This window comes from Mus musculus, chromosome 8 (genome assembly GCF_000001635.26).
Source record: "Mus musculus strain C57BL/6J chromosome 8, GRCm38.p6 C57BL/6J".
Taxonomy (NCBI): domain Eukaryota; kingdom Metazoa; phylum Chordata; class Mammalia; order Rodentia; family Muridae; genus Mus; species Mus musculus.
In genome coordinates this window covers 91,781,757-91,797,743 of record NC_000074.6, presented here as the reverse complement: position 1 = coordinate 91,797,743, position 15,987 = coordinate 91,781,757, and the positions used below count along the sequence as shown (strand labels likewise).

General features: G+C 48.1%; 2 long non-coding RNA genes across 2 annotated transcripts; both read left to right on the top strand.

Moving 5' to 3' along the window:
• On the top strand, positions 1–2,170 carry Gm39222. Its single transcript, XR_879088.2, has 3 exons — positions 1–701; positions 793–854; positions 2,050–2,170. It is a non-coding gene; the product is annotated as a predicted gene, 39222 (long non-coding RNA).
• Positions 2,171–3,953: 1,783 nt separating this feature from the next.
• Positions 3,954–9,230, top strand: Gm36380. The gene is made up of 5 exons (XR_387907.2): positions 3,954–5,030; positions 5,377–5,579; positions 6,247–6,342; positions 7,359–7,579; positions 8,518–9,230. It is a non-coding gene; the product is annotated as a predicted gene, 36380 (long non-coding RNA).
• Positions 9,231–15,987: the final 6,757 nt, after the last annotated feature.

Genomic DNA, 15,987 nt, shown 5'->3' with positions numbered 1-15,987 from the left:
TGGGGAAACCTGGGGCTTGAGCTCCCTCTACAGGACGAAGGGGACGGTCGGCGCCAGACCTTCCCGGCCTCTGCAGCCCTCCTGGTCCCTTGCCTGCCTGGACACTGCCTGCCTGGCTTGCCCAACTTTGATTCTAAGAAGTGGAGAATCACATTCAGAGTAGTGACGCCTTGGATGGGGTTCGAAGTGGGGGCGCCTTTGAGGCCCTCCTGTCTGGCCCTTTGGAATTTCCGGGATAGCCATGCACTGTGCATCTGAGCTGCAGAGCAGGGCTCTCGTGAGCAAGGTCTTGCACACTGTTGGAAGGTAGAAAGAGCTAGTGCTTACAACCTGGATCAGCTTCCAGTCTGGATCCAGCACAGTCAACATTGTGGATCTGTATGCGAGGGCCGCCGCAGTGTACGGGTCCACGAGATGAGGACACAGCTGCCAGAGCCACGGGCGACCTGGGACTCTGTTGTATGAAGACCGGTGCCCACATAACGAAAGTCCTCAGAATGGAGACCACTAGCAAAGAAAAGGACAGTGACAGCGGGGGGTTGGGGGGACGGGGACGGACTGATATTCAAGCAAACACTTCCTTTCTCTGTTTGCAAAGGTGTTTCAGGGGTTCAAGGTCTTTCACAGTTGAAGCATTGACGCTCCATCTTCTTAGGTCATACATGTGAAGTCAGTACCACAGAACAAGGGTCAAGGCTCTGGTTAGTGCCATGAGTATCTGTACAAGGGCATCTTAGTTCCTACCTCCTGGGCTTAGCCCTGACCCACACTGACTATCCATTTACTTCCCAGGAAGCCAAGGGCAGAGAATTCACTTCCTCGGGTTCTTTTTCACCAGCCGCCTGCTTCACAAGGTGAGGATGAGAGAGGGGGGTCTGCCCGTGCTCATTCTTAAGTAGGGGTGTCCAGCCATTTGCAGAGGCTTAAACTAAATATCCTCAGTTCCCAGGGGTACCTGCCGCTCCCCTTCCCATTGTCCAGAAATGTGAGACCTTTCCTTTAGGTGGCTCAAGAGACCCTGAAACCAGCTTTACCAAGGAAAACAGGAAACTACCCAGGGGAAAAATGATGTTGGTAGGCACAGTCTTCTGGGAGGAGGTCCCCAGAGAGAGGGACTTCATCAGTGGGAGAGAGATGGGTGGACATAGGGTCTCTCTCCAGTGAAGCTTCCGGAACTGCCCAGACTGTCTATCTTGAAAGTACAGCAATAGGAGGAGGCATGGGGGAGCCAGCCCCACCCTGGGCATATCTCATACAGTGTGTGCTTCAGACACCACCGTTCCCAAGTTGACCTCAGTATACCAACTCAACCAAAGCAAAACAGAATCTCCCAGGTTCCCAGCAAAAGAGGAAAGGGTCCCAAGAAGTCCCTCCATTCCTTAATATTGATTCCTAAAATGGAGAAGGAAAGTTAGAAGACGTGGTGGGGGGGGGGTGAGAAGTAGTGTACGTCTTGTCCCTGCTGCTGCTCCAATCAGAGGTGAAATATGTCAGCTCGACACTAGGAAGTGCCTTTGCTGTCCGGCTGGTTACTCAGAGCCATCCAAAGTATGTGTGGGATCCACTAGGTTGGAGACACTGCTTTCCCCAATATCTTCACAGAACTGGGAAGGGACAGTGCCTGCCAAGGCCAGAGAGCCCAAGGAGAATAAAATTACCTTCCAGGTGTCCACTGACACATTAATATTTTCTAACTAAATTGTCTTCTGGGAGTACGGGGACTTCAGGCAACAAGAAATTCAATTCAACCCCAAGGTGACAGGAAGGACCAAGGGTTAGTACATGACACACCACTTACTTGCTTCATGCCAGGAGTGAAGAGGGGACAAATCCCACCTACTAGAGAGTATTCTCTGGGCACATGGAGGACAGGGAGACCCAAAGGCACGTCTGTCCCTGGCCCATCTGTCTTGGGGAAAGGTAGCCAGAGAGATGGATGCCTGGGTAAGAACTGTGTGTCAGATATCTTCTGGTTTGAGTTTATTAGGAGGTTTTGCCAGGACTCTCTTTGGGACTGACTCTCTTCCAAAAACATTGTCTTCTTCCTAGAATTCTAGGTTGCATGTGCCCCTGTGGAGCAAAAATGGACAACTACAAGTCTGTAAAACTTGTGCCTGTGCTTGAAGGTAACTCTGAGTGGAGACAAGTCTCATATTTCTTAGGTCTCACTTTGAGCATCCAGGAAAGGTGGATTTGACAGACTTAGCCACACTTTCTTGCAAATCCATCAATGGTTAGGATTGGGTCTAAAAAAAAAGAAGAATGAGCCCAAAGATAATTATGGGGTAAGGGGTCCTCATATACCACCAGATATTCTTTCCTGATCTGAATTGGCCACTCTCATCTGATCCACCCATGTAGCTTAAGCACATTTTAAAAATGTCTACCTGTTGTGTGATTGTTCCCAGGAACAACCTCAGGACCCTCAGAAGGAAGGTGAGGTCTCTGGACAACAGAGAGAAAGAAAGAAAGAAAGAAAGAAAGAAAGAAAGAAAGAAAGAAAGAAAGAAAGAAAGAAAGAAAGAAAGAAAGAAAGAAAGAAAGAAAGAAAGAAAGAAAGAAGGGAGGGAGGGAGGGAGGGAGGGAGGGAGGGAGGGAGGGAGGGAGGGAGGGAGGGAGGGAGGGAGGGAGGGAGGGAGGAAGGAAGGAAGGAAGGAGGAAGGAAGGAAGGAAGGAAGGAAGGAAGGAAGGAAGGAAGGAAGGAAGGAACTCTAAAGTAGGGAGCAGTAGAGAAAGGTTTCTCCTGGGATACCTGACAATGTCCTCAGAGGAGTAAAGAAAACACAACCAGAGGAATAGAACTGTCCCCTCAGCCACAGAGACCAGAATCACTGAGCAAGGTCTTTTTTTGGACACAAGAAGAATGAGTCAGGTAAACCTGTGTCACTGCCTCCAGATGCTCCTCTGAATCGTGGTGGAGGCTGCTTCGTATTGGGTGTGACTAAGAGGCCGGTAGTTAGTGATGAAGCTAAGAGACGATGGAGATGAGGTGACATCTCTCAGCAGTTACCTTCTCCCAGAAGCCACAGCTTGTTGAAGGAAATAGGAAACCAGACTGCTAAGTGGACCACCTTTGCCTTTAAAGGCTTTTGGTGTTAGGAAGAAGGCATAAGGATGAGAGTTAACCAACAGGAAATGAACTACATGAGCTTCAGATAAAACAAGAGTGGGTCTTAGGGCAATATTGCATGAAGTCTTTTTCCTCTAAGTTGGCAAAGAGGAGGCCCATCCAAGGAGGGTGTGGCTTTAAAACGCTAGAAAACTGGGACTTTTCCCTTATAGATGCTGATGCCAAGAGAAGGCGACAAGGTGGTCACAGCGTAAAACGTGTAGTTTGGGCCTAGAAATTACAGCCACCACTGTGATGTCTTCCAAGGACAAAAACAAATCCATTTAGTTATTGTGCTTAGTTACCCCTCCCTGCCCCAGCCCCTAGCCAGGGAATTGGAGAAGAGAGAGAGAGAGAGAGAGAGAGAGAGAGAGAGAGAGAGAGAGAGAGAGAGAGAGAGAGAGAGAGAGAACCCATGTATGTGCCTCACGTCACAGAGCAGGACAAAGACAAAGGTAGGGTCAACTCTGACTCCTGGCCTGTAGCCGAGCCTGCCCTGGCCTGGCCATGGAGGCTGTGATGTCATGTCTTTTGTGCCTGTGACAGTCCTGCATTCTCTCACTACACTAGGTCGCTAACAAGTGGGCTGCAGCCCTCCAGGGCCTTTAGCGTGCACTCATCTGGCAACTGTGCTGCCCCCAGACGCTCAGATTTATTTTGCCAAAGTTACAGGGCAATTATGGAAATGTGCCCTTTGAAGCCAGCCTGATTTCTCTTTATTTCCTTCTCCCTGACAGAGCAGAACAGAGCCTCTCCGCCTCTCTCTCTCTCTCTCTCTCTCTCTCTCTCTCTCTCTCTCTCTCTCTCCCTCTCTCTCCTCCCCCTCTGTTCCTAATAATCCTTACATAGTGGAAGCTTCTAGGGACAGTGTTGGGGGGAAAAACTTCTAAGTAGCATCTAAATTGTGTGGATATGAAATAGCATCAATTTAATTTTCATGCTCTGTTTTGTTTTTTAAGTGGAGTGCTCCTGGCCATGAAAAGAGAAACGTATCAGGGAGAGTGAGAGGTAAATGCCTCTGCCTAGCTGCTAGACTCTGCCCACGTCTGTAGCCTTTACTTAGAGGAAGGCAGATGACCCACTGGGGCAGACTGGTCCCCTAAGCACCCTGTTCTAGCCCTGAAATCTAAGCTCTACAAAGCATAGCCAAGGGCCTTTGTTCTTGTACCTAGGGAAGAAGACATCCCTACGTTTCTCTTGTAGATGCTGACGCCAAGAGCAAGCAACAAAAAAAGTGGTCACAGATGCCAGCATAAATCATGCAGTTGGTTGGGCCTAGGAATTACAGTTATTCCTCTGCTATCATCAGGTCTACCAAGAATTAAAAACTCGCTCTTGCTCAGTAGCCCCAGGTTTGGTGGCTTTGCAGAATTGTCAACAGGACATGGAATCTGGTGCCTCTGTGTGAAGTGACCCCTTGTGTTTCTGGCATTGGCGTGTTGAATTAAAAGTTAGATGGTGTGGGTGGAATGGACTCTGAGGATATGCAGTGAAGGGTCATGATGGGGGTCCATGTCTGGGTTTGCCTAGAGTCTGGGGCCTCCACCTCTACTTTAGAAAGTGACTTTGAAGTTTCTTTGTCCCTGTGGTCACTTGCTCCTTCTTCCCTGCCCTCCTGCCTTCAGAAGATCTGCTCCTGACATAGACTGACCCCACCATTAAGAAGCCTACCCACCCTTCCCCAACTACCTACAGCAGCGGCTGCTCTTGAGCTCACGTGCTTTCTTGTTTTGTTTGCATTTGCTGTTGACACAGGCCTCAAAGTGTAGGCCAGGCTGGCCTCAAAAGCAATATGAACTGCTGATTTTTCTGCCATTACCTTCCAAGTGCTGGGACTACCGGCCTCCTCTCTAGTCTTCCTGCACTGACTTTACAGACTAAACTAATGTGGAACTGAGTGAGTTGGCAAAGGACTTCTCAGGTAACATCTCCTTCAGGGATACACTCCCAGTGACCTCGCCAACTCTCACCCAGCCTAGCTAGGCTTAAAGATTTATGGGCTCTAGTGGTATGGTTAGCTAGAAAACAATCCTCCTTCAAAGGATATTGGAAGAGATGTTTAAGATCCAAACTGTGGGCTCAGCAGATGAAGCCACTCATTGCCAAGTCTGACAACTTGAATACAGTGCCCAGGGCCTTTCTAAATTATCCTTTGACCTCCACTCTTAGTAATTATAATACACAATTCTATATCGTTAATTTTCTTGTTGATTACAACAACTGCCTGATGTAATAGGTGCTATTGCCTTCATTTTGTAAATTGACAGATGTAGGTTCAGCCACTTGCACAATGTGGCCAATAAATGGAAAAGCCAAATCCGGACCCTGGACATCTTGATTCCAGAATGGGATGCTGACACAGTTCTTTGCATCTGGATTCGGAGCAGATGGCCCTGCGTCTGTGAATCCACATTGCCCCATTCCTTCCTACTCCCTGGCATAGCTGATGTTCATGGGCCTAAAGATCTTGGTAAGACCCCAACCCATAGTTTTCACCGAATCTCACCCACTTCTACAGTGAAGAATGGGACTCCATTTGAGTGGCCGTGCCAGAGGGTAACCTTGAACTCCTGCCACATTCTCCACTTTGCCAGTAGTTACAGGTCAGGATGTGGATCTTTGCCCACTCCTTTAACCCTTTCTCATGCCCAGTCCATGTGGAAGGGCTGCCAGCATAGGCACACATCAAAGATTTCCCCTGAGAGCAGGAAAAGCCCACCCTCCACAGTAGAAGACTCATCCTACCCCTAGATCTGCCATTCAGCAAGGGTCCCTGGACCATCAACAGTGTATGAAGCTCAGTCTACTCCCTACCCTCCTACACCCGAATCTGCCTTTGCATGGAGAGGTCTGGGTGAGTACCGCACGTGTATATTAGTGACATCCCTGCCCCCTGCCCTCTAGAAGCTCCCCCAACAAGACATGGAACCTCGCCAGCATGGACCTGAGCTGGAATTGTCCCTGAGTCTGGGGGCTCTCCAGGAATGCAGTGCAGGGCTAGGATGGAGGGAAATTCAAGGGAATGAGGCAAGTCAGGGGAAGGACTCTTAAACCAGCAGAACTAGACTAGTCTGTGGGTGGCTGTGAACACTGGCCGGCCCCTTGTGCCCATCGCCTATGCCCATGTGCCCTTCCAGATGTCTCCCAGCAACAGGACAAACACTGGAAGCATAAACGCCTACCGGTGGTTTCTTACCATATTAAAGCGAACATCACATCTGCACTAGAGTCAGGTATGTCTTCTGGAAGAGGAGGAGATGACAGGAGGGGAAAAGAGGGGGACTGCCATTTAAGATGCTATAAAATGGCAGGAGCCCTAGAAGATAAAGATCATCTCATTTATGCCTTTTAATTTATTCATTCATTTATTCAATAAGAGTTACCAAAGAAGAACACAGTGAGCAAAGCCTGGCCTCCTGCAACTTTCTGTCTACTAAAAATAAACAATTAAAAAAATATTATCATAACCCATGCTGGGTTTTCTGGGCTATGAAATAGGGCAGATGCTCACTACCCATGCACATCCTAGAGACCTGGTCAAGATGGTGGTTGGGTAGATGGTGGGACATGGGGAGTAACACATTCTTCCACATCTGTACCAAGGAGACCTGCCCACAGTGAGATCCGGTTAAGCTCTAGCCCTGTGCCACTCAGGATAGCAGCTGCCAAACAACCTGACTACTGAGCAACTAAGTGTGGCTTTTGAGAGCTCGTCTTGCTACCTTGATTGTATTAAGGAGTACCTAGGAGACAGAGAAGATTAACTAAGTGGAGAACACCCAAGCAAGCGGCCACCAGCACCAGCCTATAGGTTGGAGGAGACGGGGAGTGTCCCTCTACTTCCTGGCTACCATTACAGGAGCTGTTTTCTGCTGTGCCATCAAGGGCCAGAATCTCTGAAACCATGAGCCCAAAGAAAATTTCCCTCCTTTAAGTTGTTTTGCTCAGGTGTATTGTCACAGTGAGGAGAAGCTGACTAACACAGGGCTGGTCCCAATGGGAGATAGCACTAAATGTGGTACATTCTAGAAGCCAAAGACTTAGGAATTAAAAGGCAGAATATAAAGTAACACAAAACTTTCCCATGTTTACATATCAATGTTTTGAATACAACAGATTAAATAAGAAGTATTGAATTTAATTTTATCAATCCTTATGTTTTTCAGAGATAGTAAGAGAGGGTGTTTGTTTGTTTGTTTGTTTGTTTGTTTTTGGCTTTTAGCATCCATAGTTCACTTTGTATTTCCAGTAGGCAGTTGGCCCCCTGGGCCATTGAAACACCAAGAATCCATGCCCAGCACCATTGCTCTGCACCAAAGGCCTTGGAGAGTGTCAGTCTAGCCTTGCTGAGCCTCAGGGTCTTCCTGTGTTATACCTGTTTGCCTCTGTGCCTGGACCTCACTGAGCAGAGCCTTCCTGTCAAAGCACAAGCATCCGGATGATCATCTAGTCTTCAAATGGTCCTACAAGGTAGGTATTGCAGTTCTCATCAGGACTCTTTAAAATGGAGAAACTGAAGCTCAAAGAGGCAATTCTACTAATCCACGTTCCCAGAAAGTGATTTAACCCAGACAGGTTGGACCAGAGCTGCTGTTACAAAACCACTGCGCTGCAAGGCTATAGTAATAGTGCTTACTCCATAGAGGTCACTGTATTGTGGGAGTACACATCACACACACACACTTACTTACTCTCGTGCACACACATTCTCTCACACTCACACACACACTCACACACTCACACATTCATACACACTCACATTTACATACACACATTCACACTCTCACACATATATACACACTCACACATACACACTCACACTCACACACACATGCTCATACTCTCTCTCTCTCTCTCTCTCTCTCTCTCTCTCACACACACACACACACACACACACACACACACACACTTGAGAGAACCAGGTTATGTTGGCCCATGGCGTAGTCTACCTCACATGATGGTGGAAGAGCCCATCAAAGCTCCTCCCTCATGAACAGGATGTGAGAGAGGAAGGAGAGGCTATCTCAATGATCACTCTCAAGGACACCCCCTTATGGCCTGGCCACCTCTTACTAAACTCCACCTTTTAAAGACCCATGACTCAATTCTCTGATCAATCAACCTTTAACATGGCCCCTTGGTGAACGTTTGAGATCCAAACACTGGAGAGTGTTTGTTGGGACAATAACGTGTCAAGTGCTTAGCATAACACCAACATGATTGAATAATGTCAGTGGACAGAGTGAGGAACTTTTCACCAGAAAACACCGGAATCGTGATCAAGTGATAATCTGCTTCAAAGATTACTGCAGAGTCACCTCAAGCCCAGGGGCATAAAGTTATAGCAGCTCACAGATTTCTCTAAGTGCCAGATAGTCAAGTGAAACTGTTTCTCTTGTTCATCTCAGCCGTCAAATCGCAAGGAAGTGTTCCAGTGAGCTCAGCGTGGGTCATGCTCTTACTGCTGATACAATTACAATGGTCAGGGTGTGTAGGAGGAAGAGACTCTCCTTTGAGGCTCATGATGGACTCCATCAAGGATGTCTGCTGGGCTAGAGTGGGGTGGAGGGATGAGGAACAAGGCCTGGGCAGAAAGAGAAGGGAGCTTGATCTTGGGCTGGCTGTGTGGCAGGCACAGCATCCTGGTTCCATCTCCAACACCATCAAAAGGGAGAAGAGTGCTCAATTCTTTCACCAAATGCCAGTCTGGTATGGTTGGTGACAAAGCACTGGCTGAGACCAGAGCCAGCTAGCCTCAGAGACCTTCCCACACTTCAGATGTTAAGGTCCCCTTTGGATCATATGGGGCTGGACACAGGCTGTGCAACAACTTTTCTAGCTATTCTAGCTGAGCAGCCTTGGGTGGGGGAAGAGCTCTAACACCCAGCAGAGTGACAAAGGCTGGTTGAATGAGGACTCCTGGGGAGCTCAAGGTCACCAGAACTTTAGTGACAGCCATTTCTCTTCTCTCTGTCATCCCTCCATCTCTCTTCCCCTCTCATTTGAACCTGAACTGGAAAATGCTTGCTGGAGCTGGGTACTGGCCTGCCCTCGTCTTGGGGTTTGATATTTACCAAATGCATTTCTGCTTGGTAACTAAGAAATAAAGTCAGACTTTTCCTGAAGCCATCTTTACAATATTTAAGAAGACCACTTGCAAATATTTTTGAAAAAATAAAAAATAAGGCCAGGTGTGGGGCACACCCCTCTAATCCCTGCATTTGGGAATCTAAGGCAGAGGATCTTGATTTTAAGACCAGACTGAGCTATAGTGTAAGAATCAGTCTCATACACACAAACCCATTAAACAAATATAATCATTGTGGTTTGAATGAGACTGGTCCCTATAGGTTCATGTTTGAATGCTTGGTCCAAAGTTAGTGGAACTGTTTGGGAAGGACTAGGAGATATGGCTTTGTTGGAGGAAGTTTGCAACTTGGAGTGAGCTTGGAAATTTCAAAAGCCCATGCCAGGCCCAGCCTCTCTCTCTCTCAACCTGCTGCCTGCAGATCATGCTATTCTTCTCTCATCTACCACCACAGTGCCATGACTGTCTGCTTCTTGCCATAGCGATTAGGGACCAAGCCTTTAAAACTGTAAGCAAGTCCCCCTGTTAGATAACTTTGATTTGTAAAAGTTGTCTTTATTACACTGTCTCTTCACAGCAGTAGAACAATAACTAACAGGGTCATCATCAATATAATTGCATGGACAGATTTAATAGCTATAAAATGTCACAGCAGTTCAAAACACCATTATCCAACAGAGTAATATGGTAAGTTACCCTGTGTCCAGGTTTGTCATATGACAGGGACTGGTCACCACGTTTCTGTATCTGTGGTCAGCGCAGAAGTCCAATCCAGTGCCATCAGCCACTCTATTTTGGGTTGTCTCCTGCCTCCTCCCTGCCACACCTGAGAACTCCAAATATACCCTCACCCGCTGCTGACTCTCACTCAAACACACAGGCACAGTTGGAGCCATTTATGAGGTCAGCTGGGAGGACTGGGCCTGGGGTGTCTTATCCTATGTTCCCACTCTCCTAAGATGTTCCTGTTTCCTTTTGTCCATGGCGCAGTCAGGCCAGGAGGTAGCCACACGGGGTCTATCTTCCCAGCAGGGCCCCTGACCTTTCATGTCCTGGACTAGAATAGAAGAGCAGAGTGGTATGGCCCAGCTGGAAATAGGACTTGGGAAAAGGCCACAGGCACTACCACTTGGTCACAGCACGTAGAGGGCCACTGCCAGAATTAGAATTATCCAGAAATGTGGAAGGAAGAGACGGCAGGAGCCAGGAGCTGAGCAGAGCATGGGGGTTGGGGGGGGGGCTGGGCAGGCGGCAGCAAAGCCAGTTCTGGCAGATGGGCAGAGGGCCTGCCTGTCAGTGACCTGCTGGGCAACCATTGTAGGGCGAGGAGTGTTAGGAACCAAGCCAGGCTGGCCTGCAAACTATAGGCTTTTAAAGAAGCTGTCATGGCTGACCAACCTTCCCAAGAAAGACCCTTGTGTCCTGAGAAACCATAGACAGTGGTCAAACTTGTTGTACCTAGAGAGAAGCTGAGGGAGGGTCTACTCCAGCCTCTTCTTTCTCCAAATCCCTGGCTCTCTCTGTTCCCCACGAGGTACATCAGTGATCGGAACCTGTGGAGACACCATGGCAGACTATTCTCATGTCCTCCTTCATGGGTCCTCACCCGTGTGACAGTTACTCAAAGCTGGCATCTCTCCTTGCTCCAACAATAGAGACATTAGCCTGTTTTACGACAGGCCATGAGACATCTCGGAACTGACATGAGGATCATGTGCAGGGGGTGGGGATGTTGTTTTGAGTACTTCATAAGTCAGACTTCTGCAGTATTTCAGCCAGCAGGATGCTGCGACCTGTGACACCAGGTATTGTCAGCTCAGTTTATGAGACAGGAATGGCCAGAAGGATCCAGGGAAGAACCAGAACAAAAAAGGTGACACTTGGAGTCTCAGAACAGCACAATTAACCAAGTGGAATGAGACTTCTTCTTTTTTTGGGGGGGGGGGGTTTCTCTGTGTAGCCCTGGCTGTCCTGGAACTCACTCTGTAGATCAGGCTGGCCTCAAACTCAGAAATCCACCTGCCTCTGCCTCCCTAGTGCTGGGATTAAAGGCGTGCACCACCACCGCCCGGCTAATGAGACTTCATTTTAAAAACAGGCAGCGATGTCCACATTTATGAGAATTAAGTTGGACCCCTTCACACCATTCACACAACCAACTAAACATCCTAAACTTAAGTAGAAGAACTAACACTTCAAAAATCCATAGAGAAAACTCTTTTTAAATTTGAGTCAAGCAAAGTCTTCTTTAAGACATCAAAAGAATGAGAGAAATAGTTCAAAACATAAAGACTTGTATACGATGAAATGCCTGCAAATGATATATCTAGGGGCCATGTCTACAATATATAAAGACACTGTAAGTGAACAGTAAAACAATCAATCCTATTTAAAATCAGGAAAATACTCTTAGCAGACATTTCTCCAAAAATGATATGTAAACGGACAATTGTCATACAGAAAGGTAGATAGCATTGTTATCCATCAGAGGCATGCAGTCCAAAACCACGAAATCCCACCGCACTAGGCTGGTGTCTTAGTTTGACTTTCAAGTGCTGAGATAAAGGTCATGTCCACAAGGGCTGGAGAGATGGCTCAGTGGTTAAGAGCATGAATTAGCTACTCTTCCAGAGGACCTGGGTTCAACTCCCAGCACCTATATCATAGCTGTATGTAACTGTCTGTAACTCCAGTTCCAGAGAATTCGACACCCTCGACAGACAGACATGCAGACACAACACCAGTCAATGCATACAAAATACAAATAAATAACAAATCACTTAAAAAGATTATGACCACAAGCAACTTGGGGAAGGAAGGGTCTACTTGGTTTAGTATCCTGAGTCACAGCCATTGAAAACAAAGTAGGAACCTGAAGGCAATACCTGAAGCAGAGGCCGTGGAATAATGTTGCTTACTGGCTGATCTCCATGGCTTGCTCAGCCTGCTCTCTTATACTGCCCAAGACAACCTGCCCAGGGATAGCCCTTGCCCCCAATGGGTGGGCCCTTCCATACCAATAATTAACTGAGAGTATGCTACCACAGATGTCCCTGCATGCCATCTAAATTGAGGTTCTCCTTTCCAGATAACTCTAGCTTGCACCAAAATCAGGACGATGGGGGGGGGGGGAAAGATAGAAAACAGCAAGTGTTGTGTTGACAAAGCTCTGGAACAATCTCAGCCCCCCCAGTGTTGGTGGGAGTGTAAGGTGAAGCCTGCTGCTGAAAAGCAGTTTGGTAGTTATTGGCTGAATTAACCAAAGTTCCGCATAACCCAGGCATTTCCTCCCTAAGTGCGCTAGTTACTTTGAATTGTCCTCAAATGTTCTTTGTCCCTTCATGAATTTTGAGCTCTGTAATACCAGACATAACACCTGCAGCCCCAAGACTCTACAAGGGCCTGGCTCTGGAGTGAGGTGCCCTCTGCAGTAGTAAGAGGTGAACAGGCCTGCTCTCAGCCATAGCTCTCTTGATTGAGCCCTTAGCCTTCTGACATATCTTATGTGCCGTAAAATAATTTTTTTTTAGTTTTATTCTTGTCCTTTATTTATTTATTTTTTAAACAGGATCTTGCTATGTGGGTCAGGGTGGTCTCAAATTCACCATCCTCCTGCCTCAGACTATAGAGAACCTTCTAGAGTTCTCACCTGTGACTGATGTAGTTTCACCATGTTGGGATGCCACACACCAGAGCATAATATGCTAGGAAGGATTGGACCCATGCAACTTAGAAAGAATTAGAAAATTGTTTTATGGTATTTCACACCAAAAAGCACCAAGAACTCCATGGTCATGAGAGACCCAATTTAGTTCAGTTATCCTGTTCTTCCAGTATTAATAAATAATTCCCATACATACCTCATGACAACGGCTACTGGTACTCCTAACACCACATATATGCTCTAGGGAGAAGGAAGGACAGAAATTACCTTTCTCCATGGTTTCTAGTTTAAGAAGACATCTGAAACCTCCCTAGCAACTTCACTTACAAGAGAGGTTGGGAGAAAGTCTTTCAGCTGGCCACACTACTGTCCTTAGGGAGTGTTTAAGGAGGAAGAGTGGGACTTGGTGCTGGCTGAGGCTCGGGCAGTGTTGACCAGGTCACCAGGCATCAATAGCTCATCACACTGTGACCACACAACCAGGAAGTCTTTCCTTTATAAGAGTGAGCAAAGCCTCACCTCTTTGCCCAGGGCACTTTGGGCCAATCTGAGGCACATTTCCACAGTACAGAACCAGTGTGGGCCGCTCCTCTCTTGTCACTAACTGGGTCTGTGACCTGAACTCAGGTTCTGTGCATAGCATCTTTTATAAGCTTCTAGGAGGGAAACACAGACCCCTCAGTAGGCACAGGAAAAAAAGAAGCCACATGTCACCATGTGGCAAACAAATTGTATATTCTACATTACCTAGAGAATAAATTGATTTACTTAAGAGACACACTGTCATACCTGTGCTCACCTTGGTGGGGGAAAAACTGTCATCCCATGCAACATTAGGGAAAGCTGAGAGATGGTGTCCAGGGAGGTAGAAAAGCCAGTTTGGGTGAGTGTGTGGTCTGTGCCTGGCTCATTGGCACCATCAGGGAACTTGAGAGAGCTATGAGTCCTATGGGCGCTCATGTGCCCCATTAACACACACTCAACTTGGTAAGCCTGCTTACACTACTGACCTGGAGGCCTCCTCTACCCCCACCCCAGGTTCAGATAACTTAGCTCTTGACAAATGAGTAAGCGAACAGCTCTGCAGGTGGATAAATCTAAGAAATCCTTCCCACCAGGTTCCTCTACCCACAAAACACAGCAGCTCCTCTGAGGTCCTGACCAGTCCAACATTACAGGAACATGGTGATTGTATTCAACTGAACACCTCCCAACCTCACTTACTATAAACTCTTCCTAGAATGCCCAGATGCGGAATATATTTCTGGAAACACCGCCCTTCCTTGGAAGAGAGAGAGAGACACACACACAGGAAAGGCAACAGAGGCTCCTCTGTGATATTACATTTTCATAATGAGTTCTAAGACCTCGTACCAATCAGGAGCCGATTTAAGGTGACTGGGAAGCTGACATCAATTACCTCTCACAGAAGCCACCCCTCCCTGTTTCTAAGATTTCAGCCTCCATTCCCACGGTCTATCCAACTCAGCACGCCCAACCAAATGCCATCACAGAGCACAGTTCTTCTGAGCCACTTCCAGTGTCCTCCCAGGCCCTGGGACATTCTCTTTACATCTCTCTTCATCAATAGCCTTCCCTCTTCTCCACACTGCCTTGGCCCCTACTTCAAATCGATTGGCAAGTTCATTAGATGGTATCTGTTCTGTCTCCCCGCCTCTGCTCCTTCCCACTGTGACTAAGCTGGCCTGTTGCCCCCACCCACCTCCCTGCCTGGTTCTCGCCACCCTTCCTACCTGCCACCTGGTGTGTTACTCAATCAAATGCATGCTGCTGGCTGCTGGCCTGCTCAGAGCCAGGTGCACTTTCGTCAAAGTAGGTCCACTTCGAAGATTGGAAACTGAGGCTCAGAGAGGTGGAGTAACATCCTAGGTCACAGATTCAGGAGGACTGGGGGGCCTGGACATCATGGTGCCTGCTGCTGAGCACTGTGCCCTTCTGTGGCTCTTGACCCCATTCCCTGGCTCCACCTCCATGTAGGATCAGTACCAGGCCCACCCCTGTATTAAGTATGACAACATTCCCTGGCTCCACCAGCCATGATCTGCCTTCTCACCTGCTCGTGTGTGCACACATACCTTCTGCGGGAGCCTCACCTCACTCCTGGTCCTGCTTGCAAAGAGCAGGGATGCTCTTCTCTTCCAACCCCAGAAGCAGCATGCTTTCCAGGTAAGTTATTATTAGCAATTTACAGAGGAGCTAAGGGGAAGCCCAGGCTAAACCACAGCCTGTGTGGGAAAAGACCGCAAGGTAAAACCTTGGCGGTGTCTCGGGTCTGTAAGAGGGTGCTGGGCAGGCACAGGGGTGAGAGCATCCTGGGAGTGATTGGGACGGGGTGGGGGTAGGGGATCCTGAGGGATGTGGTGGCATTTGAGATGGGGTGAGAAGGTCAGCTTGAGTTTCGGAGGCAGCACTGTGGTGGAAGGCATGCCAGAATGAAAGAACAGGCGGTACAAAGCCTGGAGGAAGGGCAGGGGCCAATCCAGGACAGCGAGGAGTCAGGTGTGGCCAGGGTGTGGGTCACAGACACAGAAGCTATTAGGGAAGCATTAAACTGCAGGACAAGCCAACAAGGAGTCCCAGAGAACCGAGAACTGACGAGTAAGTGTCTGCCCTCTTCTGTGTGTGGGGCCACCAGATCTTTGGAGCAGTCCTTTCATTATATATATCGAGGACCCCTGACTGGGACCCTCAGGCGACATGAGCTTCATCCTACTGCATTTTGGCCTGAAAGCATGGACATGGAGATCCAGGCCTGGCGTGGCATGCAGGTGCAAGGCCCAGAGTTCTAGGGGAAGGGGACACAAGGAGGCAGGAGAGGGCTTGCCTAGCCGTCCCCAGTGACCAAAAACGACCCAAGTTTCTTTCCTTGCTTTCCAAGTGGAAGGACACCTTGACTTTCACCATCCTGAAATACACAGGTACTTCTACTCAGCCAGACTGGGACACATGAGGTTAGGAGACCATGCCTTTGCTCAGCTAGCTCCATCCAGGTTGATCTGCAGGCAGGAGATGATGATGCCTCAATGAGATCTGTAGCCATCCCATTTACCCAGCCAACTCCCATTATGCATTAGACACAAATTCCTGAGCCATCAGTCTGACATC